We start from the raw sequence: 21,987 nt of genomic DNA, 5'->3' as shown, positions 1-21,987 counted from the left end.
CCTTCTAGCATGCCCACATCCCCCCACATCTTAGTGTCATCAGCAGATTTGAACAGGGTGCTTTTTACCCCCTCGTCCAAGTCACTGATGAAGATGTTGAACAGTGCGGGCCTGAGGACCGAGCCCTGCGGACCCCCACTGCCCACGTCCCTCCAGGTTGAGAAGGACCCATCCACTACCACCCTCTGGGTGCCACCCTCCAGCCAGCTGGAGACCCATTTGACTGTGTGGGTGTCGACACCGCAGTCCCCCAGTTTCTTAATGAGAACAGGGTGACAGAATGGGGTTGGAGCTGCACTGTTCATGTATGGTGCCAGGGCAGCACTATAGTGCGGCATGCTACATATATGGGTTCTTGAACCAAAACTGTTAGCATCGCCCCCTGCCTTTCCCATCTGGGGGAGGCCTGGGGCCCAGCCCAGGCACCAGCTTGGCCGCCTGAATGGATGGAGAAGAACCTGGCCAGCCTGCAGGCCCTGAAAAATGGGCAGGTCTCATAGGCCTCAGGCAGATGCTGCCTTGGGGGACACCACCAAAGGCAACTCTCAAAGGTAGCCTTTGCCATTGCCTGGAGACAGGGATGAAGGGTCTTTCTTTTACTTCCCTGTTATGGTTCTTTTGAATTTAACACTGAGTTTGTTGCAGGGGGCAATTCTGTGTTTTTGGGGACAGCCACTGCCTCTCTGTAGGAGACAGGAGTATGGGCTTGGGAGGAGAATTGTGGAGAAGAGAGGGATCTCCGTTGGGGGTGAGGCAGGGATGTGCTCATGGGTGGGGAAGTAGGAAGAGGTTTCATATATCTGGATGTAAATGCTGGTTGGGCTTAACTGGAGGAGTTGCATCTGTGGGCAGGAAAGCAGCAGTGGGGGCAGGTTGGCATTTTCAAGTATTGGGGTTGTGTCTGTGGCTGTTTCCTGTTGGTTATAAGCTGCTCTGAGCCCTTTGGATAGGGCGGGATATGCATCTAAATAATAATAATGTAGCATGGCTCTGAGCACATCTGCACCAGTGAGCCCTGCCTGTGGGCTCTGTCCTGAGGCAGCTGCACAGGTTCTGGTTTGGGAGGTCAAATGTGCATGGTCAAATGTACAAGGCTGCCTGGTGCCACAGCTGGGCGGGGAGTGGGGGAAGGTCCTGACCTCCCAAACAAAAGGGGCTGGGGGCATTTAAGCTTCAGAATTGTGATGGTCAAACCCCTGCTCAGCTGCTGCCAAACGCTGGAGGTACCTTAAGCCTGCAGACATCCACATTTTCAGCTCCTCAGGTACCTAAAGCTCTGCTGCTGGACATGTTAGAGCTGAGAGGCTTCTTCACAGTCATGAGCGGCTTGATGCTTGCCCCTGCCCCAGCAGGGTGCATATGCTAGGCTCTCCTTTCTCCCAGCCCCCTGGTGCTTCAGGGGCCTGATCTGTTAAGTATCATCACAGATTAGGCTTTGCATAGAAACCGCTCCTGGTGGGTCTGCTCCTTACCCCCAACATCCCCTTGCTAGCCTGGTGTCACTGGGCACCAACTGATGCTGCTGCTTATCATTGCCTGTTTTGGGTTGTTGTCTTTGGTGTCAGACATCAAGCTCTTTCTCAGTCTCCTTCACCCCAGCTTTGCCTGAACCGTAGCCCACGGAGCTGGGAAAACTCCAGCCTCTGTCATTTTAAGCAGCCTTGCCTACCCCTATCAGCCCCAGCAAGAGGGTTATGATGAAGAACTGCTCCTGCCTCCATTCCACCTCCTCCTGCAGCTCTTGGAGGGGGTGGCTGCACTTGGTCATAGCACTGGGCAGCAATTCTGGCCACCACCCTGTAAAGTTGCTTCCTCTCTCATTTGTGCAGATGTGCCTGACTGATTTAAACAGCATCTAGGACTGGCTGGACCAGTCAAGTGCTGGGGTAGTAGCAGGACTGACAATCCAGAGAGAGACATAATTAGCTGTGTTCATCTGAAGTCCAGTAGAAGGCAGGATAGATTTGCCCCTAAGTAGATAGATATTAGCACAAGCTTTTGGTAGCTGAAGGTCACTTCATCAGACCATTCAGGGCAATGCCAGGCAGCCGGTTAACAGGCAGATACTAAGTCTTGATTTCTAGGCTTGGGCCACAGGAGGCTGGTTATTTCATGGCCTGGCAGTGGCCTGCAGCCAATCCGTCCGGTCTCCCTGCCACAGTCACAGGCAAAGGCCAGCCAGAGAAAGTTTCGCAACACAGCCTTGATCTGTATTTTCCACGGCTTAGCCAGCAGGCCCCTCCTTTTTCCAGCACAGCTGTTTTCCATCTCTGTTCAGGAAACATGCCCTGCTTTTGATTCCTGGGTCTTGCTTTATGAAGCCGCTGTGGCCAGGCTGTCTGGGTAGATCGGGTCACAAAGTGGCTGTGGATAACTGAATTCCTAAGGCTAGCACAAAACAAAAGGGGACTCTAGCCAATGCTCAGGGGAGCCCTGGGCTCACCGCACAGATAAGAGATGATGCAGGCACAGACCTGAAGCTGGGGATGAGTGGAAAGGGGGCTTTCTTCCCTTGGCCATGTCTGGACACCCCCTTTACTGTTACCAGGTCGTGGTGGCATTTCAATGGGGAAGGCGGATGCAATGGGCCACTGAGTTATCAGGCCCTATTTGTGGGACAGAACTTCTGGATACCAGGCAGCTGCCCATTAGGCAGATATAGCCTTGAGGTGACTCTGATGGACAGGTAGTTTGATAAGCTGCTGCCTCTCTGGTATAGAATTTACTGCATTAGGGAACGCACCCCAGCTAGGCAATGTCCCATGGGGTTAAAACATTACATTTCATCTCCCTTGGCAGGACGAGTTAAAGCAGGGCATATTGGATGGGAGGGAGTGTGTGTGTGGGTGGGTGGCCAGGGACGGTGGGGCAGGGCATGTGAATTCATGGGATGAGGTAGATCAGGAGTTGCCAGTGGCCAGAAACACCCTAGCACTGTACTCCCTGGCTGTTTCCTTGAAGCCCTGGAAATTAGCCAGCTCTTGGGTCACATCAACTTGGAAATTAGCTAGTTTCCTTAAGGGTTAAAGCATTAATGTTAGCACCATATATAATAACTAAAAATAATACGTGTGCTCCAGGCCCTGAGTTACAGCTGTTGTGGGAGCCATAGTGCGAGTTTCCTGACTTCTGTGCATTTGAAGCATCAGCCTTTAACATGAACTTCCTCTTGCATTTAATACAGGTGCTGGGTATTATGGCAAGGGGGCTTGGACTGCATGGAGGATTTCCTTTGGAGCAGGCTTTTGCATGGGTAGGAGCAGATATTTCCCTTTGGCCTAAGCAATGAACCACATGAATCCTGGGTAGGAGGCTAATCCTCTTGTTGCTATACCCCTCCTTGCTGGGCCAGAAGCAGCTGGATGACTGGCCCAGATAGGTGTCTGTCTTTATGGCCACCCAGAGTGAACAGGGGTTGGGAGGAGAGCAGAAAGCAAGATGAGCCCTCCTCCTATGTTTGTTCTTTGGTTACCAGGTTAAGCTGAATTGATAGCAGCCGCTCGCATCAGTTTAAGAGCATCCACACGAGGGGGGTTGCACTGACTTGACTCAATCTGCTCAGAAGCCAGTTAATTGGATCAGTACAATTGTCATGTATGTGGGTCCCCAGGAGCACCTCTTGGGCAGCACCGGGAGATTACTTGTATTAGCACCTTGCTGGCTGTTAACCTTGGTTTGTTGGGGAGAGGAGGTGGGTGATGCAAGCCTGGTGGCTCTGGCAAGCCTGGTGGCTCGGTCCTGCCCAGCAAACACATCCTGCTCTTTCCCTCCCAGGATTTCTCTCAGCAGTATGTGCCAAGTTGTGCAATGACGTGCATGATGTGAGCAGAGAGGCATGGAAATGCTCATCGCAGCCTGCTGGCTCACCAGGTTTTAATCCAGTACAAGCCCTGCTGCTCTCTCTGGGGCAGCGTGTGCTCAGGAAGGGCTTTGCCAGGAGTAGCTACAGCAGAGTTAAAGCCAGCAGTGCAGACCAGGCTTAATCTCCTGCTTTACTGCCAGGCTCTTACAGTAGATTAAAGGAGGACAGAAGTTCCTGTAACCCTACACTTGGTGCAGACACACTGGGCATCGTATTTTCTAGGGCTGTGCATGTCTTCTGTGTGTATGCTTCACTTGGGGGAGAAGCTATGGGGTCTTTGGCTAATGTGTCCCTTGCACTGGGGCTTAATTTACATATCCAAATTGCTTTACTGTAGGCCAGAAACCTTCCAAAGCTCATGGACACTAGTGACCTGAAATATTTCCTTGTGTCTGCCCACCTGTGCAATCTGCATCCACTGCGGCGACCTTCTGACCCAAGAGTCCAGTTCTGTGGACTTCTAACTCTGGGGCAGAAACCACCTTCTGTTCTTTATTTATCCCATGTAATGCCCCAGCAGGTCTGGGTTTAGAGCTAGGGCTCCTCAGCATAACTGCAGTACTACAAACTATGCGGATCTCTGAACGTAACCCCAAGTGCCTTCCAGTTCCAGGCCACAGCTGCACCTCTCTGCATGGGCCTGGGAGCAGCTTTGGAGCAGTTTCCCTTTTCCCACTCCTGGGCTGTGTTTTTTTACCTCGGCTAGCATAGTCAAATAGCAGGCTGCCCCAGCCAAACCCAATTGCGCCATTTAAATATGCTTATCTTGGTTGTTCCAACTGGACAAAGTGAAATAACCTGTTGTCTTCACCTCATCTGTGCCAGAGCTTTTGCCTGCTACTCTCTCTTCCTTAATTGTAGGTATGTGTCCCAGGTCAAATCAATTCCAAATCTGTGAGAATCATTCAAGAACCATATGTGGCCCTGCTACCAGCAAGTACTCTCCACCCCAGTCTGCGTCTTCAAGTACTTCCAAATCCTTTGGCAGGCTTCCTATGTGCAAGCGCAAGCCTGGAGGCTTGGGGTTTGGATGGCCCTGAATTTGACTTGCCCTCATCTGTATGGCTGCAGGAGCAAGCTAGGGAGAAGTCCTGCTACTCATTCTTACCATTATGCCCATAAACTTGTGCATGTATAAAACAGGCATAACCAGCTCTCCCTTAGGTGTCATGTATCCCACCAATGGCCTCGTGCCTGCTGTGAGTGGCAGACCCTCCTGGTAGCAGGGCCCGTTCACACCCTAGGAACCTGTGAGGCAACATTCTTGAGCAACAAAGAGATGCATGACATGGGTGGTACATAAAATCAGACAGTTAACAACCCCATCCCTCCTCCCTCCTGTGATTCTCCCGATGACTGGCATTTCTGCTGGGCTCTGAATGATCTTCACCACCCGCCCCAGACCCCCTGCCTCAGGAAAACTCAGATGAGGATTCAAGTTTTACATGCTCGCTTTCTTTGCATGGAGTGCATTTGAAGAGTCTGGGCCAGGGGAGGGGGCGTTGAAGAGGTGGTTTTGTTTTGGTGCCAAAGGTTGATTTTTGTTTTTTTTCCCCTCATTCTTTTTTTTCAGTCTTAGGGAAAGAGACAAGGTGTCTTTTGAAAAGCAGCTTTACCAGGCCTGCCTGTGCCCTGAAAGCATCCACACCTGGAAATTCCACCGCGCGCAAGGAGCTGTAAAATTACAGCCCGGACGCTCGGCGTGCACCTGGAGAGCTGGGAGAGCAGCCATGTTCCAGAGCCAGAGGCCTGCCTCTGTCCCCAAAAACAGCGGGGGGTGGGGAGAGGAGGGGGCCGTTTTAGCCACAAAAACATAGACCTACATGCCAAATGTCTTCTCAAAAGCAGCCTCCCTTTTAAAAGCCTTTCACACACTTCTCTCCTACCCCTTCCGTAAAACAAAAGGGAACCAACCAACTCCAAACTGCCTCCCAGTACAGGGACTAAGTCACCCACCACTAGAAAGAAAAACCCCTATACATGGCTCATAGTAAACCTGCTTTGAATTATCACAGCCAATGGGACTAGGTCCAAAATCCTCTTGCACCACCTAGACCCTCCTTCCTCTGCTTGTTCTCCCTGCCCTAGCTACATTTTTATGTAATTTGAATGCTTTGCCTTTCCCAGCAAGTGAGCCCAGCCTTTGTGTTGCTGGAGCGTGCAGAGTCCTTCCCAAAGTCTGTGCTGGAGGAAGCGTTGCCCTATAAGCATGCTCAAATGTGCTCAATGTCAAACCCATCCCAAAAGCTTCCCTTAGCAGGCCTGAGGAAGAGTTAGGTGTTACAATGCCTTAAAATGGTGGTGCCACCTGGGTACAATAAAACTGCCCTGCTGCTAATGTTGGTGGAAGTGGGGAGTTTCTAGGAAATACCTTGTGGTAGTAGGGCTACATCAGCTGATCAGGCTCAGCACCAAACCCATCCACATGTTCCCCTAAGTCATCTAGTGCCAAGGTGATGAATGTTTTAGGAAGATGTGTACTGTCCAACACTGAACTGAGTTACAGATTGGGGGTTCACCTGGCTCCACATTCCCAAATCCTAATGCTTTGTTATCTCCAGACCATGTTGAAATCTAATGGTCAAACTTCTAGAAACACAGAAGGTGTACAAGCAGTTACTCTGGGCTCTGGAGGACATTCCCAGTGGACTTGATGCTGAACCATGCAGCTCCCATGCAGGAGACAGGGGATCTGACTGTAACCCCTGACTGCTCTCTTGCTCCCTGGGGGATGGGACACAAGATGCGGTCAGCCCTGAATGAAGGGAATGCCGTATTGTTCAACCCTCCAGCTGACTGAGTGGCAGTGGCTAAGGCTATGGGGAAGAAGGTCCATTTTTATTTGATGGTGAAGGAGGAAGGGAGCTCTTGGGGCAAGGGGAATGTAGCCATGAGAGAGCATCCTCAGAGCTCAGTGTGGAGTTGGGGGAAGCGACCCCTCACTTAGTGCACAGTAATTAAACTAGGGTACAGCTCAACTCGACTAACCTGATTCCATTTTACACTTTAAGTTGAAGGGGTGAATTTGGCACCAGTGGTGCAAGAGGGACTTGAGCACTTGCTGCACCTCGGAGCACTTTTCCACTGCGTGTGGGGTGCATGGGAGGGCCTATTCCTTCCTTTGCCTGGGGAGGCTGGGGCCAGTGCACCCTCAGCTGCCAGAATTCGTTCTCCCAGCTTCAGTTTTATCCGACCGTGGTGAATGGACCCAAGCAAAGCTCTGTCCGCAGCCCAGCCCCCTGCTCCTCGCACCAAGGTGGAGGGAAGAATTCTCTGCCTCCCATCCCACCACCCCCATCTCTGCCCACAAGGACTTGGCTGATTTATTTATGTTTATTTTTTCCATCACACCCAAGCTTGTTTGCCAAGTGTTCAGCCCGGAGCACATTTTTTTACAGTTAAATCCTGTAACCCCCCCACCCCCCTCCCCCTCTTGAAAAAGAGATGTTTTTCTGGCTATTCCACTCCCCCACCCATCACTCACCTTGGGGTAGAGAGGCAGGAGGAACAGCTCTCCGAGGGCTGGCTCTTGGGTGGATGCACTTGTTTCGGTCATCTGTTTCCGGGCCTCAGCTGGGCTTGTCACTGGCAGGGAGTGGAGGGGACAATAAATGAGAGCAAGTGCCGAAGAGGTGCTGGTTTTGCTAGAGGGAGAATGGAAAAAGCAGGGCCATGTAGGTGGCCACCCAGCACACTGTGGGTTCTCCTGCCAATCTTGCCTATGGGGCCTACACTCTCTGTGAGCGTGGCCAGGTGAGGCAGGGGGTGGTTTCATACTTAGGGTAGAGCCCTGGGCCTGCAAGACCTAGACTGACGTGCCTGGTGTGGACTAGGGGTTTGCTTGCCTGGAACGCCAGGTGCTCAAACAGCTGTGAGGATCTGTGTGTCTGATCCCACATTTTACTGGCGAGTACCTGCCCTTTGCTTCCACCCTGTCCCAGCTAGTTAATGAGTGAAGCCTGTTATCACTCGAGGGCTAGATTAGAAACACAGGGTAGTCTGCCCTCCTCCCCACCAGAATACCCCAGGGAGTTGCTCCACCCTCCTATGCTTGTGCTGCTATTAGAGGGGAACCCACCCATGGCTTCTGCAAGTGCCTCAGTCATGACACAGGTGAGGCTGATGGTTTATAATGGCCGTAGGAGAGGGCATGGATTGGGCAGAGGCAGAGTGGGGCTCAGTGGGACACCAGGCTGACTGAGGTCCTCCCTCCCTCCCGCCTTTTGTTTGCTATGCTTGACACTACCAGCCCATTTTTTAACCCACCCTAGAGCCAAGGAAAATTTGTAATGAGTGTGCTTCAGCAGCTCTTGGGGACATGGTGTCATGGCCTAAAGCCTGATGCTACTGGATACGTGCAGGCTGGGGTATGTGGATGAACAGGAGCTGCTGGTCCTGGCACAGTGTTTTAAGCCATCCAACACTCTTTACTACTATGTAGTGAAGCAAAGACCAGCAGCAGCTGGTGGGAAAAGTGAACGTGCTGTATGGAGGCAGAGGACTGAGAGACTGCCTTAGCTATGAGACCACAGACTGGATTAATTTGACAAGAAGTAGTCATTGGCTTACAACAGTAAAGCAAGGCATGACTGCAGTGTAACTTTTGGGGGCAAGGATGAGAACCTGTGATTTTTCACTCCTAAGCAGACAAGCCACCCAATCCAGCTCCTAAGTACACGCATTCTTCTTGGCCCTGGGAATCCCAGGACTCCTCTTCTAGCAGCTTTGGAGCTGTCCTTCCTCTGAAACAGGGAACTCATTGACCAAGCAGATAGCTGGGTGGTCAGGAATGCTGCACACAATGTGGAAAGTATGGGTTTGAGTCCGATCCAAACACGTGTGTGACAGAGATGATCTGGGTTCGATACCATTCTCAGTTGACTGTTTTTACATCCATATTTCCTACCCTCTGGGTAGACTAATAATAGGTTTTACATTAAACAGTCATCCATTAAAAATCCAGACCTAACCTCTGGGTTCAGAGATCAGATGCTAGGACTCCTGTCTCTGGGCTGAAAAGTCCCCACCCTTGGCTTAGATTTGATCCAGTAAACTAGAGGTTAAAGCTCCATACCCATGCTCTGGCACTAATTTCTTAACACCACCTAATTACTAAGATACTATGATCCCAGCTTTTCAGCCGCAGTTCCAGATACAATAGTTGCTGTCTGGGACTGGCTTGAAGGCTTTGTGAAGTCAGCTGCCCTCTATCTAGCTTGTCAGGGGAGAGAGAGACAGAGACACTTGCAAATACAAGGTGTATATCATCTGGGGACAGTAGCTGGTTTCTGTTCAGTCATCAATGGTGCAAGCCTTGTTATCAGTAGCTTTAGTCAAGGGGAGGGGCAGCAGCAGCAGCCCTCAGCACCAATACTGGTGGGGTGCCAGCAGCAGCACTTTGCAGTCCCACTTCTCAGCACTTGACACCCGCGCCCCTAGTGCTCTACAGCACCTCTGCCCAGAGTGCCAAAATTGCTAGTTACACTTCTGGTTGCTGTTGAACAACAGTAAAGGATAGGTAGTGCCTCTTAGTTAAATGAGCCGGTTTGCATGTTCTCATTCACAAGCTCCTAAACAAGCTTTTGCTTCTGGGAACATGAAGTTGGCTAGTGGTCCTCAACAATGCTGTAAATTATCATGGCCAAAAAAGTGAACGTGCCACTGTTTACAGAAACATAAGTCTCCTTCTAGAGCTGTATTTGCAAAAGAAAAGCTGAAAGAGAAGCCAAGGATGCAAAGCCAAGTCAAGCGATTTTTGTGATGTTTGAAATGAACTATTTCACTTCCACTAGATGCATCAAAACCTTCTAGTGATGCATGTTCATCCAACCGCAGGAGTGTGGGAGTTTTGGTTGTTCCTTAAAAGGACAATATACATGGGCCAAGAGGATGGTGTCACACTGGGAAGGAAGGAAGGAAAACGAGAAATCTGCTTGGCAAAACCATGAGCTCTTCAATGTCTTGACCCGTAAAAAGGAAAATTACAAAAAGAGGAAAATTGGCCATGTTTCCAAAGTTGAGTATAACAGTGTAAGAAAAGCATGTAGGGACAAAGCTGGAAAGACAAGGCACACACTCAGGTACAGCTAACAAGAGACATAGGAGATAACATAAGAGTATTCTATAAACATTTTAGTAAGAAAAAGATCAAGGAAAGTGTAGGCATGTCCATCACTGATCAGGAAGGGGAAGTGAATAATGGACGATATGGAGAAGCTTGAGGGATTCAATACCTTTTTTTTCTTCAGGCTTCTCAGAAAGGTCAGTTGTCAGATGACTCACATCAAGGACAAGGGGGTAGGTGCTCAAATATAAAAGCTGAACAAGCTAGAGATTGTGGAGATAAATTAGCTGTTTCCAAATCAGCAAGGCCTAATGAGATTCATCCCAGAACACTCAAAGAATGGGCTGAATTGCAGAGCCTTTGGCAATTACTTTGGGAGCTTGGGTGAAGCCTCAAAAGACTAATGGAGAACACATACTGTGCCTATCTCGAAAAAAAGAAGGAAAAAAGGAGGATCAGTCACTCTAACTTCAATACTTGAAAAGACACTGGAGTATATCATGAAACAAGAGGATAAGGTGGTGAGTAACAGCCGACATGGATTTTTCAAGAGCAAGTCATGGCTAAGCCACCTAATTTCCTTCTGTGATAGGATGTAGGAGGACTGGGGAGAGCATTGGATACAATGCACCACCAATGTAATAATGTTTTTGACACTATCTCCCATGACTTTGTCACAGGCAAGGAAAAGTGGTCTGGTTGACACTACTACAAAGTGGGTGCATAACCAATTGGATAATTGCACTCAGAGGGTAGCCACAATGGCTCAATGCCAAAGTGGGCAGAGGAACTGAGCGGGGTCTCTCTAGGATCTCTTCTGTGTCTAATACTTACTATTCAATATCTTTATTAATGACCGAGAGGGCAGATTTGAGTGTATACTTAATAAATCTGTCTGGATGGGGCAGCAGACACATTTGAAGACAAGAGCAGGATTCAAAATGGCCACAGTAAACTGGAAAACAATGATCTCAAAGAAATACAATGAAATTCAATAAGGGCAAGTGCAAAGTACTGCACTTGGGAATGAGCAAGCAAATGTGCAAATAGGGAATATTTGGGCAGGTTGTAACAAAAGTTCAGAGAGTCATAACAGATCACAGACTGAATATACCAGGAGAATACTGGAATATATTAACAGAAGTCTTACATTCAAGACACGGGAAACATTTCTTCTGCTCTATTCAGCACTGATGAGGCCTCACCTGGAGTACTGTGTCCAGTTTTGGCCACCATACTTCAAGGAAGATGTGGACAAACTGGAGGAAGTCCAAAGGAGAGCAACAAAAGCGATTAGAGGTCAAGAAAACATGATTTAAGAAAAGAGGTTAGAAGAACTGGGATTATTTAGTCTAGCTAAGAGAAGACTAAGGAGCAATTTGGTAACTGTCTTCAAATAGAAAAAGGGCTGGTATGAAGAAGATAACAGTTGGTTCTTCTCTGTGTGAGGTCCTTGGCTGAGTTTTCAGGAGTGCCAACAAAATGGCCCCAGGCCTCCAACAGCTCCTGCAAACTGGATAGTTGCAGGCTATATGACCCAAGTGAGGCTTTAAAAGCAAAGGAGATGGGGAAGAGAGAGGCGTGACGGCCAATGACACACAGGGGGTCACTGGAGAACAGAAGTCCAGAGGAGGCTGCAGGCCTTCTTTGCCTCTGGGGGATGGAAAGTCTCATGCGCCCTGGAGCATCAGGTGAGCTTTGCCCTTTCTGTGGCGCTTACTTCCCTGGGCAACATTCCTGTATTTTACATGCCACCCGACCGGTGATGATGTAATCAGGCAGAATTTCTTCGGCATTAATCAGGAAGGCAGAGGAGCACTTTGCAGTAAATGCGATCAATGGGGAAGTCACGAGGCCTCTGACAGGATTACCCCTGGAATTCACCATTCATTAACCCAACCATTATTTCAGATGGCAGGGCGGGCTTGCTTGTGACAGGGGGAGGGACTCTGAGGGTGGCATAGCCGATGTCTTCCTGCGACCCTTGCTGCCATCGGATTCAGAGACCTCAACCAGTTGCCCTGGTAGCACTGAAATCTCTCTCCTCATCTGTGTGTCTTTGCTTTCATCATCCATTTCCTTGATTGGGCAACTATCACAAAGCAGCTTCTCAAGTAAGTTAAGAGATCTCGCACCACCCCACGGGAGGTTGAGGGCCTAACACAAGGCTAGAGGCAGCAGAGCCAGCTACACTGGAGGACCAGGTATTCAAGAGGTGAAGTCCTGAAGTGCTGACACCAGTAAAGGGAGCTCTGTAGCACAAAGAGGAGTGGGTTAGAAATGCAGCTGGAATACAAGATGGGAACAGAAGGAAAAATTAGCTGAGTGGTAAAAAAACCCAACCAAACCCAAACCAAACCCTATTGTCTTGTTCTTCCCCTAAAATGCAGAATGTGCTATTTGCTGTAACTTCACTTGGTACAGCAAGGCAGAGAAAAGCAGAACAGTCCTGTGCAAGGGAAAGGAGTGGTCCAAGCAAAAGGAAACAAGTATGAAAGCAAAACTTAAAAACCAGAGCCATTCCCTATTCTGAATGCCAAATGCACAAGCTCCCCTTCACCTAGATTCCCTGGCACAGTCCACAAAATTTTACACAAGCGCTGCACAAAGCATTTGCAAACTCTAGTCTCCGAGGGAAAAAAAAATCATTGGCACCAGTAAAGATGCAAGTGCAAGCACTTGGAATCCAAAATGAATAGAATCTGAAGTTTAGTAGCCAGAGAAAGAAATTCCCCCGACACAGGGTATATCTTCGTGTGTTGCTTATTCAGCCAGGAGAGAAACAAAAGCAAGCACAGACCCGGGTTCAATGCTATTCTTCTTCAGAAAGCACCATACTGCAAATGTCCACGACAGTCCAACTGTCTAGGAGTGGGATTCCACCTGTACTGCACTGACGTTCCCAGCGCTGCAGAATTAAATCCATTGAAAGGTGCTGAGTTCCTGTAATGAAAGACATCTGAGGCAGAGGGCAGGCTAAGGCTCCAGGACTGGGCTTCCAAAATTAGGCCCAGATCCTTCAAGGCATCAAGTGCCTTGAACTCCCATCAAAGCTCACGCACTGAAGGTAAACTATGCTTGCTGCAGCATTCAGATACGCAGAATGCCATTATCATGGTGAGAGTTTGTCGAGAAAGATTCAGTGGGGACTCAGCATGCTACAGAATTTGGCCCTTGGGGCGCATTCAGCCTAAAGAAAGGCGGTGTTTCTTTCCAAAGCAGTACTTGGAGTGTGGTACACGCAGTGACAAAAGCATCTAGCACTGCTCTCTCCCTAGCGTTCCACCTGGCAACCTACAGAGACAGTTAAACCCGGTCCAGTGATTAGCAGGAATGAAGGTACTGTACAGTTATACCAGCAGTGATACTTCAACCCACTTCCCAGTGCACGGACCCCTTCAATGCATGTACTTAATCACACAGGTTAATTTCCAGTGCGAGTAAGGAGAGTGGGGGTGGCGGAGAGAGCCCCACAATAGAAACATCTGCATAATGGAGGCCCACCAGAACAAGCCAAAAGCTCCCATTTTTACCATTTTACCATTCACTTGCAGTAACATCACAAAGGGCTAAGCCCATAACATTCACAGCTCCTGTGGAAAATCCCATCACCTCATGTCTCAGCATCTGGGGCCAGGAGTGAAATTCCTCCTCCCCAACTTGTTCCAGCAATCCCTTCAGAGAGGGGACGCCCCTGAAGAGGGATTCCTTCACAAGATGCCCAACACAAACCTGGTTTCCAGTCTTGGTGTCCTGTACACCAATGCCACCTTGTTCTCCTTAAGCACATCACTTATTCTTTGGTTTTTAAAAAATCCAGAGGTTCTCCCTGAGCTTTCCCTCCAGGCAGCCTGCTCCAAAGAAGTCCACCCAAAACGTAAACGAAAAGCCAAAACAGTGTCAACGTAAAATAGAAACTCAACCTAGCAAAACCGCTGCTGATATTCAGGAGTACTAACCGCATGCATCTTGCCTGAACAATTTCCAAACCATAACTGATGTTTAATGTGGAAAAAGCCATAAATGTACAAAAGTTGCTTCTAAGACAAAAAGGACTGAGCTCCTTACTTCTGGCTTTGATGAATGAAGTGTGCTGTGTTTTGGCGTCATGCTTTTGGCACTCTCGAGAACCTTTTTGTTAGGTGGGAATTCATGGCACTGCAAGTCAGCTTATTCATCTACTTGCAACAGATTGGGTTCTTTAGGGTTTTAGCAATGTGCAGGCCATCTCTGATGGAGACTCCACACAAACCAGAACAGGCTTTCCTGCCAGCATTGCTTTGGATGGGAAGACCACCAGAATGAGGTAAGTGATGCAGAACACACATAAGAAATTTTGTTCTCTGCTGCATTGCTTGTGCTCTCGGTTCTTATCTGCATTTCAGCTATGACTCCTGTATTGTCCTCTCAGTCCCGGAAGAGACAGTGACTGAATTAGCTGTGTATAAGCAGAATAGATTAATGAGCCACAGTTCAGGAAATGCTGCCATCATCTTTTCTCCTTTGCTGTTCATTTTCGGAACATTTTCATGTGCACCTCAAAAGGAGTCTTTTCAAGCAAAACGTATTGTGCTGATCTCGGAGATCGCTCTAACTCACAAGCTAAAACACCACTTCTCTCACATGCACATCAATTCTCACTCATCCAGCATTTGCCAAGAAGGAAATCCGACATGCAAGACATTTAATATCATAGGCATCCTTTACTAATCACAACCAAGAAAGCCACTTGGCACCAACAATAACCACAGCTACAGAGACTGGATGCAACATTTTTGCTTGCCTAACTTGTTAAATTAGCTCATGCAACAAACAGGAACTTCCTATTTTTAAACCTGGTTGCAATGAGAAAGTTTGGGGCAGCGGACTGGAAACAGGTGATACACAATCCATAGAAAGCATCTCAGAATGCTTTTCTCCCCTCTGACTGTGTGAGAAAGTCCTGTTCCCTAGTAGAAGCAACTAGACACATACAAATTTACGTTTTTCCCCCTCACACACACATAGAAACATGTAAAGTGAAACACCAACTCATACTTGAATGTGCATCATCTTCTTAGGCAAATTTGAATTGCTGAAAGAGATACACGGTTGAAAACCATTCCATCATTGGTACATAATTCATACAGGCATATCCTCCAGACACTTGCTAACACATTACCCCCTACTCAAGTAAAAAAATGATTTTTAGCTCCACCATCTCTAGCAATGAATGATTCAATTTGCCTTTTTACTCCTGCTTCTCACTCAATGAACCAAACTGATAGATGGTCAACTCCTAAAAGGCCAGGTCAGGCCTTCTCGCGCTGACAGCATGCTATTATTTTGCTGTGAGGGCACATCTTTTGGGACAGTCCAACATGTGCAGTAAAAGCCAGCTGTAACTATAGTTGGAAAGGAGACCATCAGGAACAATTCCCTCATGGAAATAGCTATTAGATTACTCTAAGGGAGGACCAGAACCAGATGAAGTTCAACACTCAGAAGTGTAAGGTGCTCCATCTGGGGGCAAACAATCCCCAACATACCTTCAGGCTCGGTGGTGACAATTTGACTTGCACCTCAACTGAAAGGGACCTAGGGGTAGTGACTGACCATCGATCGAATGTGAGCCGGCAGTCCAATGTTGTAGCCAGCAGGGCAAACAACACGCTGGCATGCATTAACTGTTGCATCTCATGCAAAACTAAGGAAATGATACTCCGCTGTACTCCGCACGGATGAGACCACAGCTGGAGGACTGCATCCAGTTCTGGGCGACGCACTTCAACAAGGATGTGGAAAAACTTGAGAGAGTCCAGAGGAGAGCCACCCGTATGACCAGGGACTTGCAAGACAAGCCATACAAGGAGAGGCTGAGGGACTTGGGCCTAAGTCCCTCAGTCTACAGAAGAGAAGGCTGAGAAGGGACTTTGTTGCAGCTTACCACTGCACCAGGGGAGTACATCAAAAACTCGGTGAAGGGTTGTTCATCAGGGCACCCCTTGGGGAAGACGAGGAGCAATGGATACAAACTCCTGGAAGGCTGCTTCAGGCTCAGTTCCAGGAAAAACTCCTTCACAGTCAGGGTGTCCAGACTGGAATAAACTCCCTCCAGTGGTGGTGCAGTCTCCTACCCTGGAAATCTTAAAAAGGAGACTGGACAGTCATCTCGCTGGGGTCTTTTCCTGCCTAGTGCAGGGGGACTGGACCCGATGATCTACAAGGTCCCTTCCAGCCCCTAACTATCTATGAATCTATGAAGGAAAACAGTGGAAACCCCATCATCTGGGTCATGTAAAGCTGGGCAGGACAAAGCACTGCAGAAACAAAAGTATGGACTGGCAGGCCTTTTCGATCTCTGACTTCTATGCCTCTGTCACTCCTCAGTGTTCACCACTGTTACCATGATGGCCTGTCCAGCTGCTGGCCTGTTTGACTAGCAGGGTTACTGTCCCTCCTGTGAACCCATCATGGGCTCTCCAAGCAAAACCCTTTTGGATTTCAAGGCAGCATGTCTTCTGGGATGGGATTGTCCAAGTCTTCTACGCTCAGAGCAGGTGTTTGGTTGCAGCCCCCGCTACATTAACCATGAACGCCTCAGCTGGAAATATCTGGGCCATGCAGTATTCTTCCCCACCAGGGCCATAACAGCATTAGGCAAAAACCAATAGCAGATTTTTATATATTTAAAGCAAAAAATTTCACAAGAAACAATAAAGCCTGCTGCAGAGCTAGCAAAGTTTTACCTAAAGCTTACTTTTTCCTGACATGAGGAAAATCCAGTTCCCTTGGCATGCATCTCCCTTTCTATATCAGCATGTCTCCCCCTTAGGCAGCTGCTCAGGTTCCCCTGGACACGAATCACCCCCACATGAAGCTCTTAGAGCACCAGGTTCCACTTCAGCAATATATCATTAGACCCCTCCTTCAGATGGGGCAACCAGATGAGTATCTGTATATGCAGCAGAATCCTGCCCAGATAGATATAGCAATGATTTACTAGGAGCCTGGCCCCAATGACCAGGTGTTGTTTTTCAAGCAGTCATATCACTTCCCTCTCTCTTGCTCAGATATGCTATGGGATGCTTAGCACTCCAGCCAAGTTCGTTTTCTGGTGCTGGTTAACCAGCTATGTCAGCATCAGTGCTGGGTATTGAGGATGGAGTGGCTCATTCTGCCTAGCCCCACCAGCTGACTTCTCATGAGCTGCTTACAGTTCACCTTTCCTGTCTGCTCCTAGTCTTTCCCAAAGACAGACCCTTTTACCTCTTTGCTCTCCCCCTTCCACCTACTTATACCACTTGCTTTGCTTGCTGTTGCCATTTACTAACAATTCATCACTGTCACAATCCCAGCACACTGCCATCATGTATGTCACAGCTATGAGCTCCTAAAACAGGGACTGCCAACCTACAGCCCAGGCTGGACCTGACCCATAAAGCCATTTGATCTGGCCTGGGGACATGGGGCTCTGGCAGTGTTTGAAAGCATGGAGCTTTGGGGTGGGGAGCAGCACTGGCATCTGGATCCTAGCACCAATCTTCCCACCCACATCTGACATGAATTCAGTCAATCCAGCTTGCAGCCATAAAAAGTTGCCAACCACTGCCCCAAAACAAGGTTTTCCCAAAGCACACAAATGCTTCTGAAGTGGTTAAGGGTGCAATTCAGAGCTCTTTACTGGAAGCTCCAAGCAGCATGGGAGCATGGTGACCGAGAGCTGTTATCTCTCATAGATTATATGTGATCATTTGTACAGTGGTTTTCAATCTGTAGTCAGCTTACAGGACCCCCAGGGTCTGCAGACTGTCTTAGGGGTCAACAAAAGATGACTATGATCAATTAAAAGGATGTGAATAGCTACACGTCTAATTCAAAGCGGTCTGCACCTCCAGTTGAAATTTTTTAGGGGTCTGCAAATGAAAAAAGGTTGAAAATCACTGATTTAATGTAATAAGCTCTTGCACAACACAGGCGATGGGACATCCCTGAATGAAATCTCAGGGGAACTACCAAGCATCATTTTGGGAGAAAACCAAAACAAAAGTTCAGTCTTGATGTAAAGATTACCAGAACTGGGGAATCCTTCACAATCCATGGTGAAATTGTTCCAACAAGAATTACTCTCAGACTGTGCATGATTTCCATCTGGCCAACTGATACTATTATGGCTTGCTTTGCTGGCCTGAGGAACCTGCTTTGCTCCCCGTGTAAGTACTTGCAGACTGAGCCAGCTACCCCTTCATCTTCTTTTGGATAAGCTAAACAGATTGTGAAACAAGCTGGTAGGTTAATTCTGGTTGCCAGAGGACAAGGCCCACAGCACAGCCTGCGTGAACAAAGTGGGAAGGAAGGGCTCACTCCAGCTTTGCTGGGAATCAGTGGAAACATTGGAAGCCTTCCCACAGATCTCAAAGGTGATTGCTCAGGCCCTGTGTGGGATGCTCACACCACAACCGTGAATGGGCCTTTCCAGGGTCCCTCCACGCCCCTCCTGGATTAGGTTTGGAGCAAGCGGGTGCGGTGGCACAGGGAAGCCTGCACTACTGCTGCCCGGGTTGCTGTTTTGTGGCTCACTAAAGGCCTTGGGTATCTTGTTAACATGACCTGGTATCCTGTAAGCTGACCCTGTGAAATAAGAAATGTGACAAAGAAGTGAGCTACTGAATGGAAAAAAAGGCCGTGTGCCCCAAGCACTGTAACCCGACTGCCTGCCTAGCCCTGTTAAATGAATAAAGGTACTTTCTAATGGAACAAAGAAGCTTGTACACAGATCCTTGCCACGGGAATACAATCGCTGCTTGCTGAATCAGTGTGTAAAGCACGAGCCTTTTATTATGCTAGGAAGGCAGCAGGGGCAGAGGCGACTTGTGCAGAGAAGAGGTTGGTTTTCTGAGCTGCCCGCTCTGGGTTTCACAGTTCCTGGAAGTTTTTGAGTTCCAGGAGAGCTGTCTGCTTTCCTCAGAGCTCCTGCCTTCGAGCGGCCTGCGTATTTCAGGAATGTGAAAAACTGGCACGGCGAGGTCTGCGATTCAGCCAAAATGATGTGTTGGGACATGACTGATGTTAATTAAAAAAGAGCTCGAGAGAGAGAGAGAGAGGTTGCAAAACTTCTTAAAGGGCCAATTAATTTTTTTTCTGCCACTGCACACACCAGGTGGACCACGTCAGGGGACCTCACTCATGCAGGAGCCTTTATGAGGGGTCATAGTAAACCCCCATGTGGTCAGTTTGTGGCCAGTCCAGGCCAAGTTGACTGTAAGTCGGTCAACTGCACCTCTTTACATCCACAGAGGACTTGGCCCAACCAACAAAAGAGTATCTGGCAAAGGTGGTAGGGGAGGAAGAGGGACGGTCCTGGTTGGCATTCAACAAAGCACCACCTATTTGGGAGTGGAGTGGGGAATCACCTAACGACACTAGGTGTGTTCATGAATAGGACAGAAAGCTGCACCATGCCAAGCTGTCATCCAAGTCCTGCCTGTTTCTGAGTGAGAGTGGTGAAGTTGCATGGCACATGCAGCATAAGCTGCACCTGGCGAGGAAGGTCTGTACCTTTGTGCCTGTGAAATGTGCTGAATTCAGAAAGAACAGAGCAGGGTCCTGCCTGGGGAGGGGTGAAAGCCTTGTGACAGGCAGGGGAGCAGTAGGCCTGTGGGAGCCTCTACTGGGAGGTGTCCTGCAAAGGATCTGATACTTGGTGCTCTCGGGTATTGTTATGAAGGCCAGGGATTACCTGCCTCTTGCTGCATTCATCAGTATGCAGCGAGAGCATGAAATCCTGCCTTCCCTTTCTGGAGCTTTCACTGGCAGGATAGATGGGCCAGTACAAACAATGGTGACGTGGGCTGGGATCTGCAAGTTGCACAGCACGGGATTCATTATGCTCACAGGGAAGATCCAGAGAGAGCAGGGCGAAGCCAGTGGCAAGGGCTACTGAAAATCCCACCTTTCTGGCACACAAACTTTGCATTGAGCTGTTTCAGCCCAAGTAGCCCATGGAGCTTGAGGACAAACGGTTGTCCTGAACACCCATTCTCCCAAACTTGCCTGTTCCCCCCAGTATGAGCCCGGCTTGCTCCATCCCCCCAACACAACTGGCCTTGCCTGCCTGAGAATTTGAGGAACACCCTGCTTTTTGCCTACAAGAAATTTGCAGCTCCTTCGCTGGGTGAGTAGCAAGAGCTTGGGGACCAGGGATGGGATGGAGGAAGCAGAGCTATTCTTAGGGGCAGTTAGTGGAGCTACAGCTCAAGGGCACGCTGTTGGACTCTGCACAGCTCCCCTCCCCCACCTAGGAATGGGCCGCCCCATGGCCATGACCCCTCTTTACTCATACCGCCTGCCTCCAATCCTGCAAGCAGGAGCAAAGTCCCCTGGGACTCTCTGAACCAGCCGGCATGCCTGGAGCACGTAAACTATGCAGGGAGGGGAGAGAGCCGGGAAGGAGCTCTGCTGCGAGTCTCGATTAGCCCGTGGGGCTCTCACCAGGCTGTGGAAGGAAGGAGCATGGAGGAGGGGCAATGAGACATGTCTGTTCCCTGTTTGTCGCTGGAGCCATCAGCTACTTGGTAAGAGGGATGTGGGTGGCAGCCTCTCCATGCGACTGGGGACAAAAGGTCCCCGCAAGCCAACTGGCAGCAAGTGGAAGGACTGGGAGCAAGTGACAAATGGACCCAGCCTGGAGTCAGGATGAGGGAAGATGAAGGAGGAGCTGGTTCCCTTAGTATCTAGCCATGGTCATCCTTCCAGGACAGAGCCCACTTGCAGAGCTGAACCAGGCCCCCGCACTGCAGGAAGCCCAGCTTTAAAGCTGGTAGCCCCTGCTCCTAAATCTGCTTCCCATCAGGGTTTCCTCGCATGTGTAGCGCTTGGGCCCGACTCTCTCCAGCCGCCAGGTATAGCCGGGGTCTTCCAGCAGTGCAGTCCCCTACCGCCACAGCAGGGCCCTGGCACAGCATCGCTAGCCCCATCTCCTTCAGGGTCGCAGGGCCCTGCCCTGGCCTAACCCTGCTCAGCGGATGGCCCATGGCAGTACGAACTGCTCTGGCTGCAGACTCAGACCTGGGCAACACGCAGGGGCTGACAAAGCTGGTGGGGCCGTGTCCCCGCTCCCCTTCCCGAGGGCTTGATTCGGGCTGACAGGAATCTGCACGCCCAGGGCGGGTTTCCCCCACCCCCCAATTTCCCCGCACAAAAGGAGCAGAGTCCCTCCCTTGCCGTGCCAGTGACTGACAAGGGTGTTCAGCAGCGGGCTGGAAGCCTTAACAATGGGGACCTTTTATTTTGGCTCCCTGTCATTTCAGTGGCTTATGGCTCTCACAGATTAAAAGGCTTTTGCGTGTGTGTGACTGGCACTGCTGTTCCCCCGGCGGGGCAGAAGGGGCCTCCTACCTCTGCAGCCCCCACACCTGTTCACCCGGCCCTCCCTGCACGTAGCCCTGGCAGGGGGCGGGTGGGGGCGAGCGGCTGGGAGACCACGGTGTCACTTACACACCGTGGACGAGAACAGTTGCAGAAGGGTTTGGGTTTGACTGAAACATCCTCCAGCCTGTGCAAGACACTTAACCCCTGCAGCGCTGAGCCTTTGTGTCTGCCCAAGACCTTGGAGCTGCAGGCCCTGCAGGAGAGGGTGCCTGGACAGTACCCACAACGCCGAAACACAGCGACACGGGAAACCCTTCTGAGGTGTCTGGGCTTTGCCGAGTCTGAAGATCCCAGCTCAGGGCCCAGTGGGCCCGGGGGCCAAGGGACAAGGATGAAGGTACCAGTAGGGCTTGCTAGGGCTAGGGACAAACATTCAAAAAGCCTGAGCCTGAATTGATGCAATCTTTGCAGGTTAGTCTAACCTGGCTAAGCTAAACCAGTTTGTAACTGCACAGACATCCCCTCAGCCATTTTCAAACTGGTTTATGTGCACTAAGCATCTGTTCTCTTACGGGTTTAACCCAGCATTGGATCACTTAAACCAGTTTGTGTGTGATGTCTCTCCCTAGCCTGAAGGACTGAGGTGAGGGCTGCTTGGGACCACAGTGCTGCGAGACCTGCACAGCTGTGCAGGGGGTTAGCAGAGACGGCC

The 21,987-nt window shown here is 49.6% G+C and overlaps 1 protein-coding gene across 1 annotated transcript in view; it reads left to right on the top strand.

Annotated features, from left to right (window-relative positions):
• Nucleotides 1-5,640, top strand: part of HIC2 (HIC ZBTB transcriptional repressor 2) — a 141,789-nt gene extending 136,149 nt beyond the window's left edge. Inside the window, exons 5-6 of the transcript XR_002095595.1 lie at nt 3,185-3,253; nt 5,436-5,640. The gene's annotated coding sequence lies outside the window, so the exon portion shown is untranslated. The remainder of the gene's footprint in view (nt 1-3,184; nt 3,254-5,435) is intronic.
• The last annotated feature ends 16,347 nt before the right edge of the window (nt 5,641-21,987 follow it).

This window comes from Gavialis gangeticus, unplaced genomic scaffold, assembly GCF_001723915.1.
Source record: "Gavialis gangeticus isolate Ggan-Ray unplaced genomic scaffold, GavGan_comp1, whole genome shotgun sequence".
NCBI lineage: Eukaryota > Metazoa > Chordata > Crocodylia > Gavialidae > Gavialis > Gavialis gangeticus.
The sequence above is the reverse complement of the archived record's forward strand: the minus strand, read 5'-3'. Positions and strand labels throughout refer to the sequence as shown.